Raw genomic sequence first — 22,613 nt, 5'->3', positions numbered from 1 at the left:
CAACCTGTGACATGAAAGGAGGCACCTGAATCAATGATCCATGAGTGCATACCATGACCACCTGTAAGAAGTGAATGGGCATCAAGTGAAGACGTAAAGAGGACCTCATCCTCACTGCCACCTGCATGTGACACATTGATTTCTTCGATCTTGACTCCACTTTTGCCCTTCGGCTTTACATCTTTGGCTTCATCCTTCTCTTTGTCTTTGCCTTTTCCTTTTTCTTTTTGATCATTTTTCCATTTGTAGCATTGTTTTTTGATGTGTCCCTTCTTGCCACAATAATGGCATTCCAAATCCTTTTTCGAGCGAGATTTGCTCCTTCCCCTTTCTTGGCTTTTCCCCCTTTGCTGGGATCTCCCACGTGCATTCATTGCATTGGACTTTCCCACAGAGTTGTTTTTCCTGTTCATCTCTTCTTGAAGAAGAGCACCCTCAACATCTGCATATGACAGCATAGCATGCGAATTACTAGTGGCTGTCCTGAATGTGTCCCAACTCTCTGGCAAAGTGCATAACAAAAAAGTGGCTTTGAACTCATCGTCCATTGCCAACTTTTGATTAATGACCTGGCTGACAATACCATTAAACTCATTGAGATGGGCTGTCATAGAAGCCCCTTCCTTCATCTGAAGGCCTATGAGTTTCTTCAACCAATACACTTTGCTTGAGGCACTTTGTTGGGCATACAAGTCCTGCAATCTCTGCCACATTCCCCAAGCTGTCTTCTCTTCACGAATGCTGAAAAGTAATGAGTCTGACACAGACAACATGATAGTAGATCTTGCCAGCTCATCCATATCTTCCCACTCTTCAGCTGTAAGAGAAGCGGGCATCACACCCCTTTCTTTGATAGGCTTGTGCTGCTTTTTCTGGAGCAACACATTGTAGCACTGGGTTTGCCAAATATCATAGTTATGCGAGCCTTCAAGCTTCTTGATGTGAAGCAATGAAGAGCTCTCACCTGTGGTTGCCATAGCAAAATGCAACCTGTAATGCCTGACTCCCTGCAAATGTGCAAACACTGCACCAAAAGATGTGCAAACACTGCACCCAAAGCACACAAAGTGCTCACAAATGTTCTCCCAAGCTTTATCTCCCACTGCGGAAGCAAGAATGCAACTTTTCTCCCACTTTTTGTGATGAAAACACCAAAATCTGGTTGCTGCAGATTTTGGACAGCACCTTAAATGTGCTCTTTTGCCCTTCCAAAGTACTGTACAGCAGTACTAAGCGCTCACCAATGATGTACCAAACCTGTACCGACAATTTCAGCAGCTGAATTTGAACCTTTTGATCACTCAAAACAATGTACAGCCATGCCAAACCATGCACAAAGCTGTGCCAAATCTGTACCAGCAGGTACAGTAGCAATAAATGCTCTCCTGGCTGTCCAAATGAGTGAAAATCAGATTTTTACAGTCACGAACACTGCATAAAACAGTCCCGAACAGAAATTGGGCAAAAGCCCCTTGACTGCAAGCTGATTTTTGAGGATTCAAGGCATAAATGTCTTGCCTGCTGCTTTGCCAAGCTCAACAAGCATACAAACTTGAAAAGCCCCTTGATTTGAGATCAATTTCTGATCATGCATGGTACATTGACGCACATAAAGGCATCCAGAGTGTTTGCGATGCTTCCCCCTGGCCACATATACATCAAATACATGAAAGCCCCTTGATTTACAGGCACATTGAGTGCTTGTAAGGCATCAGCACATTATCCACAGCATCAAATGCGATTGCCTGCATGCAAATCAACTCAATCGGCACAAAAGCCCCTTGATTTGCACTGCAATTTGCTGCAATTTGCTGCGATTTTGCCCAAATGTGCGATTTTTCACATCATACAGCATGTATGAGTGCTTAATTGCACAATTACATCAAAAGCCCCAAATTTCGACATCCAATTTCCTGCAAATTGATCCTGATTTGACCAATTTCCTGCAAATTGATCCTGATTGTGACCAATGTCACCCAATTTTGCCAATTTTGCTCAAAATTGAGCAATTGGGCACCTGTACCTGCTCAATTGTTTGATTTGACAAGGAAAATCCAAAATTGAAGCAAAATACCTTTGATTTAATCCAATTTGCAGGCTGAATTTTTGTTGCAGGAATCTGCTTCTGTTTTGTGCAGGTGAGAAGGGGGGCACTTTTGCTGCAGATTTGATGGCTGCTCCAATCAAGATCATGCGTTTGTGCAGGTACGGCTAATGCTGGGCGCTGGCTGCTGCTGAGGTTGCTGCTGCGCTGAAAATGTTACTCTGGTTGGGCAGCGTGGAAGTACTGCTGGGCAGTAGCGATTCGACGCCAGCTGCTGGGCAGCGTGGCTGCACACCTGGCTGACCTCCACGACCAGCTCTCCACGCCTGCAGTCGACGGGTTGTCAAGAGCGCTTCGCTTCCTTTGCCAGGTTCGCTCATTGACAGTGCCTCCGACCGGTAGCTCTACGCCGTCACGTCACCTTCGCCCAACGCTTCTCGCCTTCGCTCAACGCTTGGCGCCAATGATTACGAATTGCTTGTGTTCGCTGCTGGCCTCCTCGCTATGCTGCCTTCGCCTAGTAGTGCCTGTGCTCGTGGCTGCTGGGCAGCCCGCCTGGCTGCTGGGCAGTCCTCGCTTGGCTGCTGGGCAGCTGGGGCAGCCCACGCTGATGGCTGGGCAGCAGTTGAGCCAGCCCACGCTTACTGGCTGGGCAGAGATCAAGAAAAATACAGGCAGTTCTGTCAGAGATTCAGCAGGCGACCAGCTCCAAGAAAGATTCAGAAGGCGACCTTGCTCTGATACCAGTTGATGGGGAGAAACCTGTAATTAGGGTTTAGAGTTCATTCATGGGAGACATACACAGAGAAGCAAGGGAGAGAGAGAGAGAGAGAGTTGTGGGGATAAGTCAACTCATGAAAAGCATGAGTGTGTGACTCCCCTATCACACATGTATATTGCACTAGTACACATAGTGCACTTAGTACATTAAAAGTACTAAGTGTACTATGTACTATAACTTATGGGCTTGTACACACTATAAGGGTGGGCATAACGCCTTTACCCCAACAAACTTGGCACGAAATCCCAGTTTTACAGGGATCACTTTCGGGGGATGGAGACATTGTTGAGATCCCGAGATACAGTCAGATACATTTCACATGCCATGCATATCGTGATTGGCTGGCTCAGGGTATCCTCTCACCGCCTCAAAGTCAAGACTGGCAGAGCTGATGATATCTCATAGGAGGATCCAAAATGCAAAGTATGCACCACAGGACAAGTGGAAGCTTAGCTGCCTGGCCTACCATGAGATGAGGTTCTTTCAAGAGGGGTTTGGTCCACTCGGTCCCTGAATGATAGAGCTCGATCTATTTTGTGGGCCAAATGCCCTCAACCCAGAGCATCACGACCCTCCACCCAACAGATACAGAACTAGGAGGCTCTTCGATGCCATGACATGCCTCCACATCATAGAGGCCTCATATTCTTTTGGTCATCAGATTCGTATTGGATGAGGTGGGCACTACCATTAGTTGCTAGTTTACCGGGCGGCCATATGCTGATATTACATGTATATACACTAGCGATAGTTGTTTTTCATTTTCTTTCCCATGGCTCGGTATCATTGTATCACTCATGGTCCCATAGACAGTTGGGGCCTTTTGTAGACACGAATATGACTTTCTTTCTTTCTCCAACCCCAATGCCTAGAGTTTTATGGGGGTGGTCTTTTTTCTTTCTTCTTCTTTTGTGTGTGTGTGTGCGTGCGTGCGTGTGTGTGTGTATGTGGGGTGATGGTGTGTGTGTGTGTGTGTGTGTGTGTGTGTGTGTGTGTGTGGTGTGTGTGTGAATGTGGTGTGTGTGTGTCCGCAAAGAGGACAGAGGTGTGTGTGTGTAGAAGGCTCCCGATGACCTGCTCGCCTACTCCCTCGACCTGCTCGCCTGCTCCCTCGACGATCTGCTCGCTCCTTGTGGGTGAGCACGTGTGGTGAGGCGCGTGTTCCTGGACTGTGTCGGGCCTCCTTCCTGGACTGTGTCGGCCCTGAAGCCCTCTTCGCGACCTTCTCTTGTTCCCAGATGCACTGTTTTCTCATCGTCAATCTGCTCTTCTTCCTCTCTTCCGCGACCTGTGTGCGTGTATAGGAGTGTGTGTGTGTGTGCGTGTGTGTATGTGTGTGTGTGCGCCCCTCGCTACTACAGGTCACTGTTTTCCCTTCTGTGTAAGATAGTATTCCAATAGAGCTGTCTCCTTTTTTCTGATCTGTGTCTTTCTGCTGAATCGAATAGTCTCGATGGCAGAAACAAGCAAATATTATGTCAAGAGAGCACTTTCTCCTGAACCTAAAAGACAATCAAGGGAAACTCTGCCCCCCATAGCTCCTTCATCTGAAGATGCTTCCTATGTGTTTGATATGTTGAATGAGGATTTTCAACAAAGCAGAAGAGAATGGATACTACCTGCTCCGGAACTCACCTACAAGATGAAGTTGCCTTCTCTTGTGCATCCTCTGAAGAAGCTCTCTCAAACTGCAGTCATCATCTTTTTTCCAGGTAAAATACCCTCGGCTAATGATGTGGGACAATGGGTGAATTCTCTCCTAGGTGGATGCTATGTAGAAGGAGTCTATTTTGCCTCCAGAGGATTTTATGAAGTTCATCTCTTGGATGCATTGACAAAACAAAAGATGCTGGAAATGTCCCCTTTATTTTTTGGTCGTCAAATGGTGCACATCATGCCTTGGTCTCCTAATAAGGATTATCAGAATCTCATCAAACATCACTGCCCTGTATGGGTTGAAGTCGTTGATTTTCTAGATTACATGAGAACAGAGCTTCCAGGCTTAGCGATGACATTGGGACAAGTGATCTGTCCCCCTCGTCCCACAGGTAATAAAAATCGTTTTTGCATCTTATGGGATATTGATAGACCAACCCCCTCTTCTATTGCACTTAAGATTGAGGGTGTTAATTTGGGAAAGAAATATTTCACTTTGAAATGGGGCATTTTTGCTGGAGCTTGTTTCTCTTGTCACAAGTTCGGGCATCTAGCTTCTGAGTGTCCCTCAATCCTTCATCCGCCTCCTCCAGCTGCCATTCCTCCGCCATCTAATAAAGGAGGTCAAAAGACTTATGTGGAAAAGACTGAAGCTAAAGGAGCAAAGCCTTCAGTTCATACAGGGAACCAAGCCAATTCAGCTCAAAACAAGGATAAAGGAAAAAGCAAGCTAGTGGAAAATAATTCATCTTCTCACCACGGTTGGCAGAATGCAAAGAAGACGGTGCCCCTCAAACAAAGACCTCTCCAATCTCGAAATTGGGATGCTTCTGCTCCATCTCCTCCTGGTCAACCTTCTACCTCTTCGGACAGCCCCATCTCAAAGGCATGGGTCAATGCAGTTAAGAAGGGTATTCCACTTTGTGAAGAAGATGATCTAGTCAGGGAATTGGATTCTGAGGGTCAGCAAGACCCTGTGGCAATGGGCAGAGGCCTGATGCCTCCCTTTCTCTTTGAGGACTGCTCATCTCTTGTACATATTTTCATGCGTACTTCTCTTAAATGTTTTTCTTATAACATACAGGGCCTCTGCAATCAGCATAAATGGAGGCTCCTATGGCATTATATAAATAATACTCATCCAGATGTAGTGTGTCTGCAAGAGCATAATCAGCATTCTTTTGCTGGCCAGCATGGTTTCTTTTCAGGATATGATATATTTTATGCAGGATCTGGACAATTCTCTGGGCTGTGCATTTTAGCCAGACATGATCTGCAGCCCTGTGTAGCATATAATGATCTTTGTGGCCGATGGATGATTATCCAATGTATGATCAATGGAGAGATTTTTGAAATAGGCTCCTTGTTGTCAGAATATGCAGCGGAGATGATGACCAAATCTGGGAACACAAGAGCAAAAAACGCAGGCAGAAAAAACAGCACAAAAAGAGAGAGATGTAGGCGTGTAACTCTGCTCTGATATACACAAGAAGATCCCGAATATGATACAAATAAGGCATGGGGGCTAAGGACCTATATATACTCCCCTAGAGGGCAGTCGGCCAGCATCAGGAAAGCCCACGACTGAGAAAAATGTCCACGACTGCTGAAAATAGCAGTCGGCCAGCTACAGATGCCTACGCCTAGTCAGAACAAGTCGGCCAGCACTCTGACAGCCCACGACTGATGTAGATCCAGTCGGCCAGCTTCAGAGTGCTCCTGGCATCACCTGGCAGCCCTCCCAAGCCTCAGAAAAAATGGGAAAAAAATAGGGGAAAAATACGGAGTGTGGGGAAAAATGGGAAAACACCTCATAAGGGCGGGCACACCCACAACAAAGGCCCTGGTGTATAAATCTAGACAGGAGATGACTTCTAACACCCCCTCTCAGCTCCTGGCTGTGTAACCAACCACTGGGAGCTGGGGTGCCGCCTGAGCAAATCCTGAGAGCGACTTCGTGAAGAGGTCCACCGTACTGTCCTCCGTCGAACAGAACTCCAGCAAGATGTCATCAGCAACGATCTGTTCACGAACAAAGTGCCTCTCGATGACCATGGGTTCCTCCAGTGGAAGCCCAAACCTGCCATGCAACCTCCTCCTGCTCCGTAAAACTGCTCCTGGGCCATAAGTAGATCCCCTCGTGTCCGAATCTCCTCCCCAAACCGAGTCACTCCAACCGCGGAGTCGGACTCCATCCAACAATCCCCCTCCTGTGTACAAGAGTCCATGATCCTTCGCATGTCGCAGAAACCACAGGAAACGCAATCCTGCCTCCCAAAGAGATATCTGCAACCAAGAACTCAACTGCCTCATCAGGAAGCTCCCGTCCAATCCGCCGGTGTCCATCAACCAGATCAATGAACCATACAGCTTCTGAGTCACAGAGACATCACACTGCTCACAAGGATCAACACCTGTTACGGTGCACAAGCAAGTCTTGGAAACCTTCTGAAGACCACGCAAGGCCTTCTGAAACCTGTCAACCACCCCCTCTGAATCCGGAACCACAAAGCCTGGAGAAACCACCTCCTTCTGCAAGTAATCACCTGTCACCTGCCTGGCTTTCCGAAAGGTCCCCGTGGAAAGAACATCCTCAACTACTGGAAGTTCTATGTCCTGAACACGACAAGACATCAGAGCATAAGTGACCTGTTCAGCTTCCTCTGACTCACGAACACAAGAACTACCAACCTCAGTACTGGAAAGTTCCTGCCAACTGCTGCCATCTACTGGTAAGCTATCCACCATCTGGTCCCGGAAAGCCCGCACCTGCAGCGTATCCACACCTGAGTAGCTATTACCACACTGCCACTCATCACAATCTTGAGGACCTGGGAGAGAGAGTGCTGAAAGCCTGTAAACTCCATTCTCCACTCCGCCTTCCCAAACCACTTGGCCTGTTGCTTTGTCCCGGAGAGCAACAAAATGCTCATCAAACTCCACCCGTACGCCAGTCTTGCAAACCTGATGCACTGACAACAGATGAAAACCAAGTGCCGGAACATACAACACCTGGGAGGAATGCTTCCCCCCTCTGCCATCGGGAACTATCTCCATCCTGCCCTCACTGTGAACTGGGATAGTGGACGTATCCCCAGTAAGAATATGACCAGAAAGCCTGCAGAGATCCTGTAAACCGGAACGGGAAGGAGTCATGTGCCTGGAAGCACCACTATCGAGAATCCACTCCCGTGTATCCGTTGCGGAGAGTCCTCCAATCTCCTCCCTGCCTGAAGAAAATGAAGCATCGGTGTCCATCACCTCTAGGTGCACAAAAGCCGGAGTCTTCATGATTGCTGAGGAGTCTTCACCCTTCTCGGTCTTCCGCTTGGGACACTGCCTCCAGTAGTGGCCTTTCTCGCCACAATCATTACAGGTCCTCTCTGCCTTCAGTTTCTCGCGGTCAGCGTCGGACTTCTTCTCAGAAGACTTCTCCGATGAAGCCTTCCCTTTGCCCGAGTTACGGCCTTTCGACCGTTGGCCAGTAAAGGCCTCCGAACCTCCACCCTGAGGAGGGTTCGTAAATCGTTCCTCTTGGTCCAGGACCATGGGCACAAGCTCCTCCCACGTGATGGTGCTGAGCCTGCCACTGGTAATCAACGACGAGTAGAATGCTGAGTACGAAGAGGGCAAATGTGACAGCAACGTTATGGCCATGTCCTCTGACGATATCTCCTTCCCAGCCTGAAGAACTTCCTGCTGAAGAGCCTGCAGCTTGTTAATATGCTCCCGCATCGTCGACGACTTTGCAGGGCTCATAACCCGCATCTGTACTTCCAAGGAAATCCTCTTCATGGGCGATACCCTGTTGTAAAGTGAGGCCAAATGCTGCCATATACCTCTGGCCAGCGTCATGTGCTTTACATGATTGATTACCTGCGGTGTGCAGTTGAGGAAAATAAACGAACGGACCCTGGCATTGACGCGATCCCACATCTGTGTCTGGGCCTCCCGGTCCTTTCGGGTTGACGGTAACTCCCCTTCCTCTACTTCCGGCCGTGGAACACCAACAACGACGAAATCGGCGAGATCGTAGGACTCCAGAACGGATTCCATCATCACCTTCCATATGCCGTAGTTGCTCCCGTCCAACTGACGGTCCACCGGGAACATGGGGAGTGTCGGGATCTTCACGTGTCTCTCGGCCATCTCAAACAGATCTGCCATCGCGGGGATGTACTCTGAAAAGGGTGGCTGGGTGGGAACAAAGAAGAACTGATACCTGCAAGTGGCTGTCCAGCAAATCAGCCCGCCTTCCTCTTGCTTCTCCTCTTCCCGATCAGCCCAAAACAGTCCACCAATCAGCCACAAAACAGCCCCCTCTTGCTCACACAAATCCCAAGAACTATCTAGAGCCTAAGGCTCTGATACCATGTCAGAATATGCAGCGGAGATGATGACCAAATCTGGGAACACAAGAGCAAAAAACGCAGGCAGAAAAAACAGCACAAAAAGAGAGAGATGTAGGCGTGTAACTCTGCTCTGATATACACAAGAAGATCCCGAATATGATACAAATAAGGCATGGGGGCTAAGGACCTATATATACTCCCCTAGAGGGCAGTCGGCCAGCATCAGGAAAGCCCACGACTGAGAAAAATGTCCACGACTGCTGAAAATAGCAGTCGGCCAGCTACAGATGCCTACGCCTAGTCAGAACAAGTCGGCCAACACTCTGACAGCCCACGACTGATGTAGATCCAGTCGGCCAGCTTCAGAGTGCTCCTGGCATCACCTGGCAGCCCTCCCAAGCCTCAGAAAAAATGGGAAAAAAATAGGGGAAAAATACGGAGTGTGGGGAAAAATGGGAAAACACCTCATAAGGGCGGGCACACCCACAACAAAGGCCCTGGTGTATAAATCTAGACAGGAGATGACTTCTAACACTTGTATGCCTCTCAAATTTCAGCTTCCAGAGCTCAAATGTGGGACTCCATAAACCAATATCCTTGGTCCTCAAATGCTTTACTTTGTGGTGACTTTAATAATTCTCCTCACTGGAAGGACAATACCACACATAAATCCCATATGCTTCCCTCTGAAATCCAGCAATGGGAACATATGACTTCATCGCTTCATACTGCAGATTTATGGACAGCAACTCACCCTTCGGTTTTGGGATTTACATATCATCATAATGCTTTTACAGAATATTGGGCCAGGCTTGATAGATGGTATCTTATTCATGCTCAGCAATATGATGATTATACATGTCAAATGTGGACTGATTATTCTCAACAACTATCTGATCACACTCCACTTTGGCTCAACCTTTCATTTGGTATGCCTCTGGATGATCACTTTAGTCAGACATTTGCAGGTTAATCAATTATATCTTTCTCATGAAAAATTCCAGCAAATGATCAGATTGGCTTGTAAGCCGTTGTTATCCCATGCTCAGGAGGATCTGGATTTTGCTTGGAACTCTTTTGTGCATCGTATTCAAAATGTCATTAAGGAATATGGAAGATGGTACATGGCAGAAACCAGACAGCATATCCAGTGGGCAAAATCATACAAGCAGTAGATTAGCCATCAAAGGTCTCTTTCTGCTTCTGAACAGAATTCATTGTCTTGTGCTTCTTCCATAATTGATGCTAATGATAAACGCAAGCTTTCCAAATGGCAGACAAGGGCTAGAGTTAAACCTATGCTAGATAAGGGTTGCTCCTCGAAATCTTTCTTTCGAAATTTACACACTTACAGACAAAGTCAATCCATCATGAGAGTCAGGAAACCCGATGGTCTTTGGACCCAGACTTTATCGCAGCTAGAAAAACAATGTCTGGATCATTTTCAGCTTCTTTTTTCTCTACCATCTTCTTCTACACCTCAGGCTGCATTGGCTCGGAGCAGATTTATTGAGCTTGTTTCTCCTATTGTTTCTTTGCAAAAAGCTTCAATGCTGGAAATGTCCTTTTCAGATACTGAATTGGATGAAGCCCTTAAGCATTTGGGTAAACATAAATCCCCAGGCTGGGATGGTTTGACGGTTGAATTTTTTGTAGCCTTCTGGGCTGAATTGAAGGGACTAATCTTGAAGCTCATTAATGTAGCCTGGCAGCATCAACATCTTCCCTCAGCTTGGAAGCATGGTCTGGTTAAGCTTCTCCCCAAAAAACCTCTGTGTGAGACAATGGATGACTGGAGGCCTATCACTTTGATGCCTGTTATATATAAACTTATTGCTAAAATGTTGGTACATCGGATAAAGGATATCCTTCATGATGGACTTCATCCCAGGCAATATGGTTTTGTTCCAAGAAGGCATATACATGATAATATCTCCAATACTCTCATTGCAATGGAATATGCAAAATATTCTGCTCAAGATGTCTTGGTCATGCCGGTGGATGTGGCAAAGGCATTTGATACGGTACAGTGGGATTATGTTTCTCAAATCATGTGTAAACTTGGTTTTGGGCCAAAGCTAGTTAATGTCATATATTGGCTTTACTCAGATTCCACTGCTCAATGCTTTATAGGGAAACATTTGTCTGAGTCTTGGACTCTAGAACGATCAGTTCGACAGGGATGTCCTCTCAGTGCTTTGTTCTATGCTATTGCTTCACATCCTTTGCTTCTTTATATGGATCATCTGGTTGATACTAGACAGTTAGAGGGGCTTCAGATTTCTGGTTCACGACCTTTCATTGCACAGGCTTATGCAGATGATTCATTCTTCATGCCAAAGAACAGTCCTCTGGAGCTTCGCCTATTGATGGATACTCTTTCAGATTTCGGGTTGGCTGCTGGTCTAAAAATTAATTTTCAGAAATCAAAACTATTACCTCTCAAGCATTGTGACTGGCATGCTATCCTGTGGCCCGGCCAGATTATTTATCCGGAAAGCATAGTAAGACATTTGGGTTATCCCATTGGCTGGAAAATCAGAAATAAGCAACAAATATCTTGGGTGCTAAACAAAATTCAGGACAAATTAGAATATTGGAAGATCTCCACTTGGCCATTGCACGTACAGCTCCGAATTGTTCAGTCCATTATTCTGGCCTATGTCCAGTTCTACCTTCCTCTCTTACATTGGTCATCTCGAGATCTTTCTTCTTTTATGTCTCAAGCCATGGAGATTTTTTGGAAAACTAAGCTTCATAAAAAAGCTTTAAGGTTGCTCAAAATGGACCTGCTTTGCTCACCAAGAATGCATGGTGGTTTGAATATTATAAACATCAAATTTCATGTGCTGGCAAGAAAGATCACTATGCTCAAAACCTTTTTTCAACAAGAGCAGCCTTGGTCTATCATGTTGGCAATTTTGTGTGGTCAGATGCGCACAAATGCTTATGGTCGTTGGTTAGTTGATCCATCGGAAGTAGTGCTTGGCAAATTTCAAGGTAAAATCCCTGGTTGTTCATTTTCTACTTCCTTGATTCAGGATTGGAAGAAAGTGCTCTCTCACATCAAATGGTCTCCCCATCCTGCTCCTATAGCTTCCTCGCTTCGAATGCAAAGCATACATTGGAGTGCTGTTTTTTACTCTCCCCTTGTTGTACAGCAACCAATCAGAGCTTACAATCTTATGAAGTTGGGCATCCGGTTCATTGACGACGTGGTAGATACTCGAGGGCATATTCTTTCTTTTCCGGCAGCATGTCAACAATACAATCTTGGGATGCATCATAGATCTATATGGAAAGCTATTGTAGATCTCTTACACCCTTTCATTCCGATTCCAACATTGGATGTAAGAGACAGGCTTCAAGATTGGCATCTTCAGTCTTCAAATTCAAGATTATCCTCTCAGCCTTTGCATCTATTGACTTCTATACAGGCTTATCAATTGATATTACCTCCTCCATGGATTGCTCATCATGCTAATTCTCTTTGGCATCTGGATAAGTCTTTAGCTTGGTGGAAAGGAAAACTGACATTGATATGGAAGTTGAAAATGCCATTGAAGCAGAGACTCTTTCTTTGGAGATGCATTGTCGGTATTTTTCCAGTGGGAGTGAAATTGGCTCAAAGAAGGATTGCCTCTCCTCTTTGTCCAAGATGTCATCATACTACTGAGAGTATTCCGCATTTATTGTGGTCTTGTTCATATTCCAGAGACCTTCTGGACAAGATCTCCTATTTTTTATCTCTCAGATTTCCTACATACAGGTTCTACAGGTTTTTCTGGATTTATCAGCTTCTTTGTCACAGTATTCTCTTTTCTTCCATTGGATCAGATACTGGGCCTTATGGACCTCTGGCTACAGCGAAATCATGCATATCTGAATTCACCCCTTCAGCACCCTTATGAGGCCGTACATGAGGAAGATTTGGATGTTTCTTGTGTTCAGCTTTTCTTTTACTGTTTTTGATGGATAGGGCATAGGCTCTTTTCTTGAGCACTGCCCTGATATTCGATAGAACTTTTTTACTACTGTTTTTAAAGTTCTAGGGTTTAGACATCCTCTTGATGTCAAACCCTTTTGTACATTTATGATATAATGCAATTTTAACTGGTTTTACAAAAAAAAAAAGTGTATGTGGGGTGATGGGGGTGTGGGACAGAGGGGCCACCATTAATAAGTATACAGCATTGGGGTGGAGAGCAACCTACAGAGTTCAGTCCGCATGTTGCAATTCCATCAGCTCCACCCTAGTTCAAAAGCCCAACACTCCCAATCTGCATCATTCTTCCTGCCAGATCCATAGACACCAAGCACTCCTCACCGCAGCTTCTGCTCCGCAATTTCAAGTATGATGGTGATGCTGGAAACATTTTCCATCCCAACCTTTCATGGTGCTGCTGCTCATCGGCACTACAAGTTTGATATCTGCATAGGGTTTCCTTTTTTGGTTGTACCATTAAGGTTCTGATTGAGTGGGGGTTACACACTTTCGGCTATCTCATGGTGGGCGGCAAATCAAATGATGGAAGGCCCAAAGAAGTAGCAAGAGGACACTCATGGAAATGAGTGGTGGGAAATGATCTATCAAGGCTTGCCAAGAAAACCGTCAATCAGAAAGCCGGAGTGACTATTACTTCAAAAAAAGTAAATTCAATTGCAACAGGACAAATTGGATCTCATAAACAAGGACCTATGATGTTGTCTCAACAATTACACCACCCGAAGTACCTCGAACCCGAATACCCTCTTTCTCTCCAGAGTGGCATTAGGGGCAAACACGAACAGCCAAAAAGGAGAGCAAGGATAGAGTATAGGCAAGAGATATTGACACATCATCTCACAAATTTCATACAAAATTACACGACTTTATCTCATAAATTTTTGTGACATCAGACTTTTTTTTTTTCGAGAAAAGATCCTTTCATTAGTTATATAAAAAACGCCCGTAGGGCTACAAAAGATCTCGCCTGCTCATAAGAGAGACAGAGCAGAGAATACAGCATGGCAGCCCGGGAGACTCTCCCTAGGTGCTGCAAAATACAAGCATCAGTACAAAGACCTGAGAGGCTAACTCATACAATAGGGGGGGGGAAGAGCCAAACAGGTGGCCTATAGTGCCAACGGGGGAATCCCGTGTGTAAGGTGTAGAAAGGGCCACAGCGCCAAGTGGTGTGAAAGGCCTGGCGCCGTAAGATCGCCTCATCCGTCTCCCCGGATGCGGTCGTACTGTCCTCGCAGGGTGTGGTCAACTCCTGCCAAATCCCCCGTACAGTCTCTGCTGGAGGCTCCAATCTCCCCTCAAAGGCCGTAAAGCACCGGGCCCTCCAGGTGAACCAGATGGTGAGGCTGCTGAGGAGCTCCCATCGTAAATCCCTCTCCTGTGTCCAGCTGGCGGAAGAGAAATTCGGTGCCGGAACCAGGCGAGGCTGGCCCCTAATAAATCTGATGGCCTGACTGCCCTGCTCCATCTCATAGCCCATAGCAGGCCCTGACGAAGTCGACCAAGCAGCGGCACCCCACGTAAACATACCCTCTGGAGAGAGGGGGGCCAAAATACGCAGCATCCGCAGCCAAATCTGCTGCGCCTGAGGGCAATCCCAAAGGCAATGTCTCTGTGTCTCCATAGGGTGGCCGCATCGGACGCAGGTTGCCGGAAGACCGCTGTAAACAAGCCAAGTACCAATTGCTGAGCCCCTGTGGGCGACCAGCCACTGAAAAGTCGAGATCCTGCGGGCCTGTCGACTAGCCCAGAGCCGAGCCCAAAAATCCTCCAGGAACTCCTGTGAGAGTCCCTGTAGTAGTCGCCAATGCCCCGCTATCGCTGGAGAGACCGTCCTCCTCGCCGTCAAAATATGTCGCCCCAGCCGAACAGTATATTGGAAAAAGGTGATCTCTGTGGCCTCAAGGGATGCATAAGGATCATGCCACTCGTACTCCCCGGGGTCCCACTGTAGCCGGGCCAAGGGACGCGCTGCATATGCCCATATGCGCCAATCCGGGAGCACATCAGCAGGGTCGGGGTCAATATGCCACTTCCGAGAAGCAGCGGCCACTACCCGAATCCTCTGAAAGGTGCACTCTGCAACCAAAGGCGAATCCACCTCCACTCTCTGGAGTCTACCCTCATCCTGAATCTCATAGTAGAGGCAACTGCCATTCTCAGTGCAAGCTCTGACAGCAATCAGGATCTCCAACTGTGTAAAGGCTCCCATCCACCGTGGGGCCACTGGCTCGAGAGGCGTGAACCACTCCTCTGTGAGTGCCTCCTGAATATCATCCCTCATAATCAACCCCCCTCTAAAGTGACTCAGCCTCTCCACCTGGATCTCCTCTGGTAGACTGCAGAAGGCCTGCCAGTCTCCAAAACTACGAGCTGGGCCTGCTGCTAAAGGCCCCCAGGCTAGCCGAGGCCGAGAACCCAGCATATGACCTTGCTCTGTGCGAACCGCTGGGCTCCAGATGAGCGGCTGTCTGGCCCGCTCCTCAACACAAGAAGGAGGTCGCTGAGAGAGCCCCGGTCTCAGCAGCTCCCAAGCTCTCAGGATACTCAAAGCAAATCTGTCCTCCCATCCTCTACTGAGGCCTGTGCTCCTCATCTCTATAAAGATCCAGCGAATCTCTGGTGCCCAAGTGCCCCCTGCTGCTGGGGGCGCCCGAGCCTGCAGTCGCTGCAAGAGGAGCTCTTTCCAAGGCTCAGCGCCTGGAAGCAACCCCCGAACGATAAGCTTCCCCAATAAAGCTCTACTCTGATCGACTGGATCTATAATGCCCAAACCTCCCTGAGCCAGCGGAAGTGTAATAACTGCCCATGCAACCTTTGCCCGAGCTGGCTGACCGTCCCGCCCAGACCACAGAAAGTTCCTGATCAGCCTCTGTATACCTAGCTGATGCAAGAGCTCGAGAAGATCCAGCAAGACGTAATGTACCACATGGTCGCTAACAGCACCTGATTTGCCACCACCACCCTCCCAGCCAAGGATAGTCGAGTTGTACTCCAATACAAAAGCTTCTTCCGAATGCTCAGAAGAAGCGGGGCAATCTGCTGCTCAGGTGACAAATCTAGGCCAATCTGGCATCCCAAATACCGCACTGCTGTGCCTGGAGGAATCCATCTAAAACCGGGGTCCGGGCTCCATGCCGGAGTGGGAGCACTACTGATCCAAAAGGCCACTGTCTTGCGCCAATTGATCAATGCTCCCGAAGCTGCACTAAAAACCTGGAGCGACTGCTCTGCCCGAAGAAGATTGGCCTCTTGGCCATGCAAAAATAAGCCCGTGTCGTCTGCAAACTCAGCATCACGCAGGTCCTCCCCCCGGACTGGGAGCTGAAGTCCTCTCAAACCGACCTCCTCTGCCGTCAAATACATGCTCATAGCCTCCGCAAAGAAGAGAAAAAGAAAAGGGGCGAGGGGACACCCTTGACGGACTGATCTGGTCAGCTCAAAACTCGGCCCCCGTCCTCCTGCAATCAACACCTGGCTGTGAGCTGTGGAATACAGAGCCGCCACCCCTCTGATACATCCTGGCTCAAAGCCCAGGCGAAGCATAGTGCCCTCTAAGAAACCCCAATCAATTCGTATGCCTTCTCAAAGTCGAGAAGCATCACGACCAAGTCCTCGCCAAGAAATCTAGCTCGGGCCGTCGCCTCCCAGAAAGTAAAGATGTTGTCAAGGATACTGCGCTCCTTGACAAATCCTGTCTGAGTAGCATGAATCAACTCCCCCAGGAACGGCTGGATCCTCAAACTCAAGGCCTTTGCTAAGACCTTGTAGACAGTATTGAGGATCGTAATAGGCCTCCAATGCCTAATATCATATGATACTCCCTCCCCCTTGGGGATAAGATAGATCAAGCCCTCTGAAAAGCTCTGCGGCATCACCCCAGTGTCCAAAACATGCTGAAAGCCCCTGCGGAGGCCTGGCCCCAAAAGGTCCCAATAGCGCATAAAAAAGGCCGGCGTCAGTCCGTCCTCCCCTGGGCAACTATGTCGCGGCAGGACCCTCAAGGCCTCGGCAAGCTCAATCTCTGACAGAGGCGCACCTAGAACTGTACGCATACGGTCTGTGACCCTCCTCTGCACATGGGCCCACACAGTCTGTCTGCAAACATCTCGATCCTCAGTGGCAGTCTCCGCTGAAAGCAGGTCTCTATAGAATGCAGTGGCAATGGCTCTGATCTCCCCGAGCTCAGTAGCTACCGATCCATCCGGTCTACCAAGCTGGCGGACTCCTGCTCGCGCATGTCGGGCCCCAGTGATCTCAAAAAACTCTCCAGTCACTCTATCGCCAAGCTACGTCCACTGAGAGGCCTGACGACGATAGTAAAACTCATGTCTCTGCTCCTCTACCTCTCGAACCTCCTGGCGTGCCTGGCTCAGCTGGGACGCCACCCATTCACATGCAGGCTGCTGCTCCTGAAGGCGCTGTAGCGAAGCAAGGCTGCGTCTCAGCCGGTGCTCCCTCTCGCGAATCTCTCCCAACCGTGTCAAAGCTGCAGCATGCAGAAAAGAGCTAAGATCGATGAGTCCCTGGGCACACTGGCCCGCTGCATCCTGGTCAGAGCACTGACTATCATGCCAGATCCTCTCAATGTCCTCAGCGAGACTGGGATCTGTAAGTACCCTCTCTGGGATCCTCAACTGCAAGCTGGGCTCCCGTGTCCTCTCCTCCAATGTCAAGATAACTGGCGCATGATCTGAAAATGAGGTGCCAGCGAGAATGCCGACGGAGCCCCCTCGCTCCCCTAACCAGTCGCCCACATAAAAGCGATCAATCCGTGATAGATTAGTCCCTCCCTGCCGGCAATCCAACCGGGAGAAACTAAGACTGTCCTGAGACCGGGAGAAAGCCCCATGCTGCCATGCATCAGTGATCCTCAGTGACATGCACAACCGGTCCCAAGCTGCAAGCTCCGTGCCATGCACTGTAACATGACTGCCTCCCACCCTATCTGCCGGGTCCTCAAGCATGTTGAAGTCTCCCCCGACACACCAATGTGCGGCCTCTAGCAATGCATCCGTAACCTGGGTCCAGAACTCTGCTCTGGCACTAGCATGATTGGGCGCATAGACGTTGAGCATGCCCAATAGCTCATCATGCATCCTCAGAATGACATACTACTGTGCTCTACCAGGCACAATGATCCCTCGATCCACAATGGCCTGCCGCCATACATCTGCAATGACCATGCATACTCCTCCTTGTCCACCCAAAGGACCAAACCCTGCAGACCAAAAAGTGTCCCATCTACCAGGCATCACCGAACCATATCTCCGGATCCTGCTCTCACCCAAGTGGTGCTCCTGCATCATCAAAATATCAATGCTGCCACCAACCAGGCATCTCTGAAGCTCCTGCCTCAAGCAACCACGATAGCGTATAAAATGTGCTCCGCCAAGGCCCTGTACATTCCATGAGATAATCCTCATGGATGCCTTGCTGAGGTGGATGCTGTCTCAGCTGTACGGCGGGCCTTCGCAAGCGGCTTGGATGGAGAGTAGTCCCCATCCGAGCGGCTGCGAATTTGCCCACCCGGTGTGCTGCAAGAATCCCGAATCAGGCGCCAGTGGCTGTGGCCCATGGCGACTGCCTCCTGCTCTGACAAAGCAACCTCGTGTATACACACGTATCTAGGGTCGCGTGCTAAGTCTGCCACTATGCGAACGACCAAATGCCGAATCCCTGAGGTATCCACACTCCCGGGATCCAAGAAAAAATGAGCCAACTTCCAAAGTCGGCCTATCACATGTGTCACCTCCAGATCGCTCATGTGATAAGGAAACTCAACTGCTTGAGTCTTCAAAGTGCTGAGAGCGAGCTCTAGAGTCCACTCCTGGTCGCAAGGGCCACATAGAGGGAACGAGAAGGCCACCGCTGAGTCTAGTGCCTCCTCCCCGCGGGCCGAAGGTATCACTACATGAACTCGGATGGGTGCTGGCTCATGGGGGCCCTCTGCTCCAAAAAGCCGTGTGAAGGTATAATCAAAAGCCTCCGAGCGCTGTCTAATGCCAAGGCGACTCAGCCGACTGCGGATAGATGAAATCCGTGAAGCCCTAATCGGCATAGGTCTCCTTTGTGATGCTCGAGCGAGGTCAGTGCTCAGCGCTCTCCGGACTGCAGGTGAACGCCAAGGAACTGCCAGGGCCTCCTGGGAAGGTGAGACGCGAGAAGAGAGGGGGGCGCAAAAGCGCTGGCAGGCGGGGGACAGGGTGCGAGGAAGGGGAGGCGAGGGGTGAGCAGCGCGAGCAGGGGGGTGACGGCGGGAGCTTCAGCGAGCCAGCCAATTACCACATACTTATCAGTTCCCGAAATTCCTTTGTGCAGGTTAATTTTGTGACATCAGACTTATCAATAAGATACACTGTAAGTTTGACATCTTGAGAAAAAAATTTAAAAACAAATGCCATTGCAGATAGAAGAACTGCCTTTGAAGCCTAAAGACATTAACACAATTTTCCTCTTTCCATAATTAGCTTGCCCTGAATGCCATTGCAGATAGAAGAACTGTTTGAAGCCTAAAGACATTAACACAATTTTCCTCTTTCCATAATTAGCTTGCCCTGATGCCCCTTTCTTCAACTATTCCCCTCCTCTCTCACATGTTGGGGTAGATGGAAGGAAGGGACAGTCATTCTCTTCCAAGCCAGCCCCACATAATGAATAGAAAAACACCCAAGATGAGGACAACAAGACCAACTCACTGAGGCTTTTTATCCATAGAGGAGATGGTTGCCATTTCATGTGGAGAACAATTGTTTCAAGTGCCATAATCAGGTGACACTAAGAATTACCCTCAATTGGATTGGTGGTTGTTCAGCCAACAATATAGCAGACTCAACCACCAGCATCACGTAGCACTAATGTGGGCATTTAAGAGCTAAGCGTGAGGAAGACACCAAGAAGGGTTTCCCAGATTGATGACCACTCCTGCACAAAACTGAAGTCTTGCCGATGCTCTTTCTGAAGGCACCTTGGAGGCCTCAATAGAGATACAAGACAAAGCAGCCTCTCCCAGCATCAGGAAGGCCCAATGTGGTCATTGAAGAGCTAAACAGAAGCACAAAGAAAAAACTGAAAAAAGATCTCTCAAGAATGTGCTCAAGAGCTACCAGACGGAGAAGGGTCAGTGCTCAAGAGCTACCAGACAGAGAAGGGTCAGTGCGTTGTGGTACTATTTGACCCTAGAAAAGGAGAGGACCTAATCTTACGTGGAGTGGTAAAACGTGCCAGATTCATGATCACTCCAGAACAGATCTAAGTCTTGCAAGTGCTTTTAAAGGTGCCTTCATAACCTCAAAGGGGATTCAAGACATTGAATTTATTTTGCAAGGGTGAATTTGTCACCTGCATGCACGTGGAAATCACACGTGGACATGGCTAATCCCTGATTTGCCATGAGATTAGCCATGTCCACGAGCACTTTTTCATCACCCAGCAATACTAGTTGTCCCTCCTCCCTTTTTCAATAAGAGGAGGTCATTGTGTGATATCGACACTGAATCAAAGGATCTTATCTATGGAAGACTGAATACTAACCGTGCAATGGTTAATGTCCTTTTGCTTAATTCTGTCATGGGCACACACATCGTCCACCAAAAACCAAAGTGCAAACTTACAAGAACCAAACTGCCACACATAATTCAGATCCACAAACTCCATTAATCTTTCAAGTACGCTTTAATTACGTTCACCTTAAATTACATTCATATGGGTTTTACTGAAGGTTTATTTTGTGAATAAGAACAGCAACAAATTTTAGAAAGACAACCAGCAACTTTTGAAGACCTTCTTCCCACTATTTCAAGATAAGTGGCAGGAGATGTTGAGGTAACTCACAAAGCAGTGCTCCTTGCTTGATACATGATGTAAATCTGTAGTGTGAGTGGATTTTTAACCTTAGCGTACCATGCATGCATCAAAAATATATTTTGTAATCTACATCTTAGGGCATAGAGACAAGGGGCCCATCTGTTACCATGGGCTCAGCTTTACTTGAGTAACTATACCAACTTAGTGCTATTCAGAGAAAAAAAACCTGACATTTTAACATCTTGATTGTTGAAGAGCCTCACATAACACATCCATATATAGTAAATATGAGCAACTTCATGCATAGAGGCCACTGGAACCAGGTACAGGCTTACAGCTCCATTGAACATTATAACCACTGATCAAAGACTAACTCAAGATAGTAAGTCAAAGTCTGTGGTGGCCCATGGGACGGTGCTCCAATAAATAGCTCCACATGCATTGGCCATGAAGTGGTGAATACAGCCCATAGTGAATGGGAGTATAGAATTAGGGTTAGGTTTTCATGTGGGAGACATACACAGAGAGAACAAGGGAGAGAGAGAGAGTTGTGGGGATAAGTCAACTCATCAAGTGTTGAGTGTGTGACTCCCCTATCACACATGTATATTGCACTAGTACACATAGTGCACTTAGTACTTTTAATGTACTAAGTGTACTATGTACTATAACTTATGGGCTAGTACACACTATAAGGGTGGGCATAATGCCTTTACCCCAACAACCTCCCACTTAAAGGCAAAGTGCCCTTAAATGAAGGAAAAGAAAAATCAGCATGTACATGATAATATACAAGGCCATATCAAGGCTGAAACTGGCCTCATCCAATGCCCATCAAGTGTCTGCAATGAGCAAACCGCTCCGGAGGCAAACTCTTTGTCAACAGATCAGCCGGGTTGTCATCCGTATGAATCTTAACAAGCTGAATTTGCTTGTTCTCTATCACCTCTCTGATTAAGTGATACTTCACATCCACGTGCTTCGTCTTTGCATGAAAGACCGGGTTCTTTGCCAACTGGATGGCACTCTGACTGTCACAATGCAACAATGGAATATCCCCTGTATAACCCAAATCAACCACTAACCGAGATAGCCATAATGCCTCCTTGCAAGCCTCTGTGGCTGCAATATACTCGGCCTCTGTAGTAGATAAGGCTGTGCACTTCTGCATCCTGGATATCCATGACACAGCACCTCCTGTGAATGTAAACACATAACCGGTAGTAGACTTCCAGTTATCTGGATGACCGGCATAATCCGAATCCGTGTAACCATGCACTAATGCATCCTGTTTGCCAAAGCAAATGCACATATCCTGTGTGCCCTTCAGGTATCTCATGACACCTTTCACTGCTTCCCAATGCTTCTTGCCAGGGTTGGCCATGTATCTAGAAACCACTCCCACTCCAAATGCAATGTCCGGCCTAGTAGCAACCATGGCATACATGAGACTGCCACAAGCTGAAGCATACGGAATTTTGGCCATATCAGCCCTGCCACTATCTGACTGTGGGCTGTCCATAGCACTGAGTTTCACATATGGAGGCAAAGGAGTACTAGTCTTCTTCCCCCCGTCCATATTGAACCTCTGCAAAACTTTGCCAATGTATTCCTTCTGAGACAAATACAACACATGCTGATTTCTATCCCGAAGTATCCGCATACCCAAAATGTGATTTGCATCACCCAAATCCTTCATATCAAAGGTTTGATGCAGCCTCTTCTTCAAGGCATCCATCTCTTTACGAGATTTCCCGGCAATCAACATGTCATCAGCATACAAGATGAGGATCAATAGACTGCCATCCAAAGCTTTCTTGGTGTATAAGCAATGATCTATGTCACTTCTCTTTGTGTATAAGCAATGATCTATGTCACTTCTCTTGAAATTCTGGGATTTCATGAATGTATCAAATTTATGATACCATTCTTTGGTGCCTGTTTGAGCCCATAAAGACTCTTTTTCAG

General features: G+C 47.7%; 1 long non-coding RNA gene across 1 annotated transcript in view; it reads right to left on the bottom strand.

The window, feature by feature from the left end:
• LOC147611037 (uncharacterized) overlaps nucleotides 1-22,613 on the bottom strand; it is a 45,601-nt gene that overhangs the window by 4,748 nt on the left and 18,240 nt on the right. The gene's annotated exons all lie outside the window — the stretch shown is intronic.

Source organism: Cibotium barometz, chromosome 48 (genome assembly GCF_041138505.1).
Source record: "Cibotium barometz isolate CiBa-2024 chromosome 48, ASM4113850v1, whole genome shotgun sequence".
Taxonomy (NCBI): Eukaryota; Viridiplantae; Streptophyta; class Polypodiopsida; order Cyatheales; family Cibotiaceae; genus Cibotium; species Cibotium barometz.
Note: the sequence above shows the minus strand (reverse complement) of the source record. Positions and strands in the feature narration are given on the sequence as shown.